General features: G+C 43.6%; 1 protein-coding gene across 6 annotated transcripts in view; it reads right to left on the bottom strand.

Annotated features, from left to right (window-relative positions):
- The window catches only part of PCDH11X (protocadherin 11 X-linked), a 3,021,270-nt gene extending 3,013,450 nt beyond the window's left edge, over positions 1-7,820 (bottom strand). For 5 of the 6 annotated variants that reach the window (XM_029606604.1, XM_029606602.1, XM_029606605.1 and 2 more), the window contains exon 1: positions 7,523-7,820. The gene's annotated coding sequence lies outside the window, so the exon portion shown is untranslated. The other variant, XM_029606603.1, reaches the window with a different exon arrangement.
- Positions 7,821-8,862: the final 1,042 nt, after the last annotated feature.

Here is an 8,862-nt window from a genome sequence, read left to right as displayed (position 1 = left end):
TTGTATGCATGAATAATGCAAATGCATACAAAGAAGGTCATGTAGAGTCAATTTGATGCAATATTTTTTTGTGGTTGACCGAGAAGGTGGTCAGCCAGGATAAAATACCACCATCTGATTGAAATGCATTAGATATGCGGTGGGAGGCCAGGGACCCTGATATAGGTCCACAGGCTCCCGCTGCATATTTAAAATGGCAGAAAAAAACAAAAATTAAAGATGCAGCAAACAGGAAGTTGAGTGGGAGTCAGTGCTGACCCCTATTTCAACCCAGGGTCACTGGTTGAGGAGGCCTCACTCTCCCAAAATCTAAAAAATAAAAAATGTTAGGAGCTTCGCAATGGCACCCACCCCCATCATGAAGCCCACCCCCTCCTCCCCAAGACCAACATCAAGCTCCCACAGCCCCCCAAAAAAGAAGCAGGTCCCGCAAACTCACAGACCTACCCCCCACCCTCGACCCCCGCCCCCCCAGGGTGCACCTGGCACAGTCAAGCCATTTATCCAAAATAGCACCATCCCGGCTTTGCCTCAGCCATGCTGCAAGTTTTTGATTTTTTAAATTTTGGGGGAGTTATGGCCACCGGTCCAGGCAGCCCCAGATTGAGATGGGGCTTAACCCTTACTCGACCTCCTTGTTTGCCACATCTTTTATTTTTTGGGCCAGCGGCCCTTTAAGGGGATGGCGGTCCTGTGAGGTTGGGGCCATCAGTGAATTACAGGGCCATGCACCACATTCTTTTGTGCTGTAGTATTTGGTCATGACATTGCTCCTACCATGTGACAGGGGCTGGCCAATGGCACCGATAGCCCCTGACACATGGTAAGGGCAAAGGGCCATTGGCGCCATTTTGATTAGTGGCAGCCGATGGCCCGAGAGTGGGAGATCACTCCCGGGACCCCTGCTGGACCACCAGCTACATTAGAAAAGTTTTTTTTTTTGGGGGGGGATTCTAAATAATTCAATTTAAAGGGTTGGGGTGGGTTTGGGGGTTGTTTTTCTGTGTGCCCTTTCTTCCCCTCCCCCAAAACACTAAGAAAACCACACAAAAGTTTTGTGGGGTTTCCTATCGCTTTCAGGGACCCCCCCCCCCCCTCTCGATATCTGACGGATGAGAAAATATCATAAGATATTTTCATCCATCAGAAAAACAATTCACATCCCTACTGCTCATATTACTAAGTAGAAATCACTTTGTAGCTTCACAAATTTGAAAAACAGATACTTTCCCTTACACCTAAATGCTTTTCACAAGAAAAATCATTGGTGTCTATGACCAACAAGGTATAATAAAAAGGATGAGACTTTGGAATCAATATTAAGTGGCATTTAGCCGGATAACTCACAAGTTATCCGGCTAAATGCCAACTTTTCAATTTTCCTGCTAAAGTTTAGCCAGATGAAGTAGGGGCATTCTGATAAGGTATCCAGCTAATTAATTTGGTGAATCAGTTTATCTAGTTAACTCTAGTCCTAAAGATAGCCAGATAAATGTATCCGGTTATCTTTAAGGTAGCTGGCTATATTCCATAGTGTCACTGCACCACTGAATATCCTCCATACATAATTGAATAATAGGGATGTGCATCCAGAAAATATTTGTTTTTATTTTCATTTTTTATTATTACTAGGTATGTTTGGTTTTTTTTTGGTTCATTTTCATTTTAGTGCGCACTAAATCTAATTAGTTCACACTAAACTGAATTAACGTGCACTAATTCAGTTTAGTGCACTCTAACAATTTAGTGCAGATAAAAAGAAAAACAAATGCATATCCCTGTTGACTAATTTTATCTGGCTAATTTTTCCATTTGGCTGGTGACTCAATAGTCCCCCTAGTGTTTTGAAAAAGCACTGTCCTTTGCATATTTAACAATTTATACTGCATGTGGTACAGTAGTACTTAAAAGTTTCATTGTTGAGCTGTGAGGAATCCAATATGCTGCTGGTTATTTGGATTTGTCTGTTCTCCCATTATGAATGGGAACTTATTTATAGAGTATTTATTTATTTATTTACTTACTTATTGGGAGGTTTGTTCAGGCTTATGGGCAAATGAAAGAATAAAGTCAAGGCTTATTCTGTTGGAGAGCTGAGCCCTGTCAAGGGTCATGGCACTATAACTGCATTTGTTACTTCAGTGGGATATAAAGTGGTAGCAACTGCTATGCTTCTAATTTCTAGTAGTGGGGGCTCTCCTAATATTTTTACAGAGGGAGACTCATTAAGTTCTGAAAGCTGCTATTTCTGCACTTGTGCATAATATTCAAATTCTGCCTATACAGCTGGACCCAATTGTTCTAGCAGGATGAGAAGATCATATGTCTGGAGCATAGAATGCAAACCTTAACAAGAAATAAGGACAATTCTGGGATACTGGTTAGTCATTTGATTAGGGGCACAGAAATGAAAGAAGAACTTTAGAGAATTCTATGAGATATATAAATGGAGACGCATTAATTATCCAGGAGTTAGGGGAGTTTATCCATTTGAAATATTTTAATGTTGTTTGCAGGATGGGTTGTTAATGCCCAAAGAAGCAGTGCTCCCACCCCAGGGGGGGCTACTACTAATTGCTATCTGGGGGCTAGGAATAACAATTGTTCTAAAGATAATATGAATGACTCAGATGATGAAATGTTTGGAAGACTGGGAGTCTGAGAAGTGGATGGTAATTTTTGTGTTATTAGCAGATAGTGATTGAGTTCTTAAATGTTTATGCATTGCCCAAAAGAAATGAGTTGTTTTTGTGATTTAAAATACCTATCTTTTCAACTTAACAATATTGAAAAATAATTTTTTGATTTAAGAGATGTATCACAATGGGAAACAATTTATTTTCAAATATCCTTCCAGGTGTGCTTTTAGATATCTGGATAACATATGTATTCACTAATTTTGAACAGATATCTACTTTTATTATGGCTAAAAGTTGACATTCTGAAGTTTATAAAGAGTCCCTGAATCTCTGTAATCCTGACGGCACAACATGACTGCCATTGTATGGCATAGCTCATTTCACCCAGACCTGAAAATGGTGACCCAACTACCAATCTAAGCCCAGGATGCATTGCATGGGTCAGTGGAGGTTGGGCTGCTCTGGCATCCAATATAATACCTTGGGGGATAGATGCCAATAAGGGTGGGACAATAAGAGGCTCAGTGACAAATTTAAAGGGGCCATGAAAATGAACACTTGGCCTTTTTCAGTGCCAACATTGGCTGCAAATATGGCTTACCAAGTAGCAACCAGCAGGTCATTCATGTTTCTTCAAGAGTAAAGTAGAATCAAGGGCAAACTAGCAGCCTCTTCCCCTTATCAATGTGATCCTCTAAACTGTTAGCTGCTGCTTCTCTGCACTGCTGAGGTCCCCCTTTTGCAGCTCAAGCCCTCTTAAAATGGCAGCACTGGCCTCCCTTTGAAAACAAAAGAGGAATATTAATTATTAATCCTTGTGCCCCTTACTCCTTTTCACCCTTTTTTTTTTTCATGTCTCCTTTATGAGAAGTTAGACTTGCGCTTTCAAGAGGGCTTGAGTTGCCATTCAGAGAAGCAGGAAAGCAGGAAATAGTAGTTTGAAAATAACACAGCCAGAATGTCTTCACTTCTACTTTGATCTCAAGATGCCTTGGCTGACCTGCTTATTTCTGCTTAGTACGCCATTCCTGCAGCAAAAGTTGCAAGCAGAGTGGATACCGCAATCATTTATTCTGGAAGTTCTCCATGACAAACTAGTTGACACGATATTGGCAACCAGACAGTGAGATAGCATTCTCAGCATGAGCCAGCTGCTCCGTGAGCAATCTGAGGAAACACAGGTCAAGCAAGTCAAGTGTCTGCCCAAGTCTGGAGAGGTAAGCAGTAGTACCATGACTTTGTAATTTACATTACTGGTAACACATGTGCATTACAGATAATGCAAGTTAATGCGGATTTAACATGTTAGCATATTACAATTCTTTAGTAAATTAGATCCCATTGTTGCACATAAATTCATATTGGAATGGGGCAGATTGGCCTATCGGGGGATTGGGCTTCCATCAGTGGGCTGGTTGCTCTCATCATGCATGGGTTTGTGGGGGGGGTTTTTTTGTTTTTTTTTTTTTAAAGCTTCCCACCAAAGAAAAAATGAGATTGGCTGCTGAGGCCCGAAGAGAGGGTCCCATACTGCCACAGCCTGAAGAGAGACCTGAGGGCTGCGGCAGAGCTGATCAAACGGTGCCCAGAGCGAGTCTCGTCGTGCTTCGGGAGGGTGCACCCCTGGAAAGGATTGCAGGCAGAGCCGTGGCTTTCTGGAGCTCTTCCCACCCTCCGGCCACAGCAGATGGTGTTTCATAGTTGGCCACGAAAGGCTGTCAGGAGGATTTGTTTGTTTGCCTGCCAGTAAAGCGAGAGCTTAAGGACTCCCTCGGAGATCGAAGCAGCTCAGTCTCTGCTGATAGCAGCACCTGAGAAAATGAGCTGTCCTTCCTTGTCGGGCACAAAATTAGCCTTCTCACTTTCAAACTGTTGATAAGGGGGGCACATGAAAGGAAGGCAGGGCTGCAAATGAAATGTAAAATGCCACCTTTCTGCAGGCAGAGCTGACATCCTCCTCGGGGCAACTTCAGAGCTTTGAGGGTCCCCCGCCCTGGAAGCAGGCGATGCTAGGTTAGCACCCCCTTCCCCACCCCAGCCGAAGGGGATTTACAAAAAGAGGGGTGCAGGAAGGGTGGGAAGGCCAGATGAAAAAGTAAGCATGGATCGAAGCAACCAGAGGGGGGGGGGGGGGGGTTAGAAAGGGACAGCAAAGAGTAATGAGCTCTCTCTACTGCCTCATGGTTTGTAACACATTGCTGGAAAAACGGGATTCTTTATTTATTTTATTCAATTAAAGGAAGTTTGCCCTACTGTTTTCTCAGGACACACCCCTCAGCCAAATAATAAGGATGTAACCTTCTGGTCTTTTTGACATAACCTGCAAGTCATGTTAACAGAGAGAATTAGAATCCAGTCTCTAGGCCAGAAAATCTGTCAGATGGGTCATAGAGGCTCATGTTATGCCTAAACCTTCAGCAGGTCAGCGATCCAGAATGTAGCACAGATGAACTGAGCCAAGGTGGCCCTTCCAGGCTGGGGGAGGGACTCAGATCTAAAGAGAACCAGCTCTCTGATTCCAAAAGAAATCACATCATTGCGGGTTTTCTCTTGTACCTTCGGAGCTCTTTCTCCCCCTAAAACTGTATCAACACAAACTAGGAAAAATGCTTAGTACATCTGGCCCAAAGTCATCCTCACTTCATGGTTTGATGTTGATTCTTTTGCATTTACTGCTGTCTGTAATTTTATATCTACCGGATATTTGCTGCTTATTTGCCTAGTTTTTCTTTCAGATTTTAAATTTCTGTTACTGCTCCTTAAAAAACAAAATGTTCCGCCCGTCTGCCATTTGGTAGAATTGACCAGTGGGAATCCAGGATATACTCTATAATATATATAGAGATAACACAGATGTGTAGGGGGCCCATCCAATTTGCATGGATGAAATGGGGTCTGCTGCTCTGCTCACCCATGGTCTAGAATGTGCCTAACTTCTTAGTTATCTAGGAAAGATGACATTTATTTTGAAGATATTTTGGCTCAGTTCTCTTGGGTTCCAGGGTTAACTTGGCATGCTTTTGGGAGCTGTCGGGAAAGTGCGTGTGTGCATCAGTTACCCCATGGGCTAGTTTTGAAAAAAAAAAATCCCCGGGCCGATATTTTCCTGCAGTCCGCCCCTGTATTGGAATCAAACTCCCTTAATAGCTGGGCAGAACATTATCCTTATAATAAACCTAGGGTCCTTCATTTTCAGTTTAAACCAATTTTCACCCTAATTTTAGGATGCTTAAAGATCAGGTCTAGAATTGTGGATGCAGCATCCACCACAGCTGGAAGCCAATGCGGTCAAAGCACTTGCTGTGTTTCAAATTTTACCTGCCCCCTCTCCCCCCTCCCCACCTGTGAAAACGCTCACTGCTCTGATGTTTCAAGTTCTGCCTCTCTTCTCTAACCAGCCAAAGCACCTGCTGTCTGGTACCCCCCCCCCCCGCCCCCCAACATAGAACCCCCTGCTCTGCAGGCTCTCCTGGCCTGTACACAATCAGAAGTGTGTAGTGCTGCAGAATGCAGGAGCCACAGCAAGCCTGCTACCAAAGACAGAGGCAAGAGGAGCCCGGCACCATCACCATTAAAGATGAATGCTGCTGCAAGGGAGGGGTGAGGAGCAAGAGGGTGATTGTTAGTGGGGGGCAGGGAGAAAAAGGAACATGCAAGGCAAGGGATGGGGATATACTGCTGAGTGGGTGGGTGGGAGAATCTACTTTGTATCATTTTACTGTCCACCAAAGAAAACTCCAATATTTACCCAGAAAAAATGTGTACTATTTTTTTTCCCCACTGATTTTCTCCTATTGTTCTTGATAAATTCCCTGGACAAATAAAAAAAAACCCAAAAATGAAGGTCCCTAAATAAACCTTAGCATTTAATGATTGTAGTGCTTGCAGTTTTTCACTATTCCTTTTTGTTTTTAAATATTGCCACTAGTAAGTGATCACCTTTATGAAACTGACTACCTAGTTTTCTATGTCAATTGATTTTCCTTCTCACTAAGTACAAATACTAATATATTTTAGGAATGTGCATTATTTTAAACAAATGCAAAGAATAAAATGAATGGGGACATTTTCAGCTTGCTCCAAATGGAATGAACCAAAAATGCCCTCCTTTAAAAACATCTGAATATTTTCAGGTATTTTTATATTTGTCTTTAAAAAAAAAAAAAAAAAAAAAAAAAAGGCCTCCAGTGGTCCTAAACCAGTTTCCTACCTTGCACAATTTAACATGGGGCCCAGGCCTGCCTGGCTGTGCCTCTCCAGGTCCTGCTGTCTGACTCCTCCTTGTAGCTTCCCCCAGTTGCTCCCAGGCCATGTATTCCAGTCTCTATTGCCTACTTTTACCCTGTTTTTTTCCAGTGTCACAGCTATGGATCTAGGGTCTCTCACCTGAGCAAGTGAGCTGGATTTAAACAAGCATAGTCCCAAATTATCCCAGTAGTTTAAAGTCTCTATAAGACATATTTTACCCCATTCCTTTCAGAGTGTCACAGATATGGATCCAGGTTCTCTCACGCCAGTTAGAGAGCTGGACGTAAGCAAACATAGTTCATTGCTGTCCCAGTAGTTTAAACTCTCTATAGCTTTACTTTATCAAACATCAATCCCAAAATCATACAATAATAAAGCAACACTTGCCTTAATTCTTCTGCACATTGCTCACACTTGCTTTCTTCACAGCCTGGACTTGGCTTGTGCTCTATGGACTTGGTTTTAAGGGAACCAGGCCCTACTTGCACCTCCCTCCATGGTCTGCAGCTGGGGTTTGTACTCCTCTTTCACTATGGCTGCAACTACATCCACCCACAGCAGTGTTCACTTAATGCTCCTAAGCTGCAGGTTCCCTGGAAGGGAGTTCTCCACCACTCATGTACCACATCCATTACCTTGGGCTCCTCTTCAAGGCTGCTCAACACCTCCGGGTCTAGTAGAACTCCTTCCTGTTTCTGACCCACCCCTTCATCTGGCAAACTCTCAGCTTTCTCCCACCACACCTGAGCTTTCTTGTCTCCTCAGTAAGGTAAAGCCTTGGTAGTTCCTCTCCCTCCAGAACCCCTGTGTCTTCTGGGAGATGGAGTCTGACTTCTATTCTGGCTTCTGTTATTTACTAGATTCACAACTCTGTGACTCTTGTTCAAGCCATTTTTTCTGTGTCCCCTGCGGGATGCAGGGCACAGTTCAGTTTGTTACACAGTGTGTCCTGCAAGATGCAGAGCACAGGTGTTTGCCTTTTATTTTGATGGGAGAGTGGGCTGGTGCCCCTCCCCCGGGCAATGATTATATGGTTTGAAAAATCCTGTTATTTACTGGATCTCCTTTCCAGGTTTTCTTTACAGCCAGCCTCCTTTTTATTAACCAGGAAAATATAATACCCAGCACAAAGGTTATTATCACCTCCATTTTCTTACTGGTTACTCCTTTCTCTATGCAACCCAGCACCCTTCTGGCTTTAACTACCACCTTGTCACATTGCTTCGCTGCCTTCAGATCACCAGACACTATTCCCAAAGGTCCTTCTCGTGGTCTGTGCACATTAGTTTTTGCAATCTGTCTCACAAATAACCAGCATCATCTACCAGAGCTCACACAACAGGAAATGAGTGATTGATATGTAGTGATCAACTACTAATCCATCCTTCTTAGCCCATACAGAAAACAGCTGCTTGACCAAAAATTCATCAGCTGGAGTACCCCAACTGTGCATTATAGTGATGAAAAAGTGCCTGGAAACTTGATACATTACCTTCCAAATATCCAAGATCCTTAGCTTGATGTATTTCATAGGGGTGTGCATTTGGTCCCTATGTATTGGCAATCCACAACGGATGTGGCCATATTCGTTGTATTCGTGGGGAAGCGAAACGTATCGTGAATCCCCATGAATACACAAATCTTCGCCAAATTATTCGGCCACCTAAAGAAGCCAATTTAAACAAAACCCCCACCCTCCTGACCCCCCAAGACTTACCAAAATTCCCTGGTGGTCCAGCGGGGGGTCCGGGAGCTATCTCCTGCACTCATACCCTGGGCTCCCAGTTTCAAAATGGCACCAATAGCCTTTGACCTACCATGTCACAGGGGCTACCGGTGCCATTGGTCAGCCCCTGTCACATGGATGACTGACGCCATCTTGTGCTCCTACCATGTTACAGGGGCTGACCAATGGCACCAGTAGCCCCAGTGACATAGTAAGGGCAAAGACTATCGGCGCCATTTTGATTACTGG

The sequence above is a fragment of the Rhinatrema bivittatum genome, chromosome 6 (genome assembly GCF_901001135.1).
Source record: "Rhinatrema bivittatum chromosome 6, aRhiBiv1.1, whole genome shotgun sequence".
In the NCBI taxonomy this organism is placed as follows: Eukaryota; Metazoa; Chordata; class Amphibia; order Gymnophiona; family Rhinatrematidae; genus Rhinatrema; species Rhinatrema bivittatum.
Note: the sequence above shows the minus strand (reverse complement) of the source record. Positions and strands in the feature narration are given on the sequence as shown.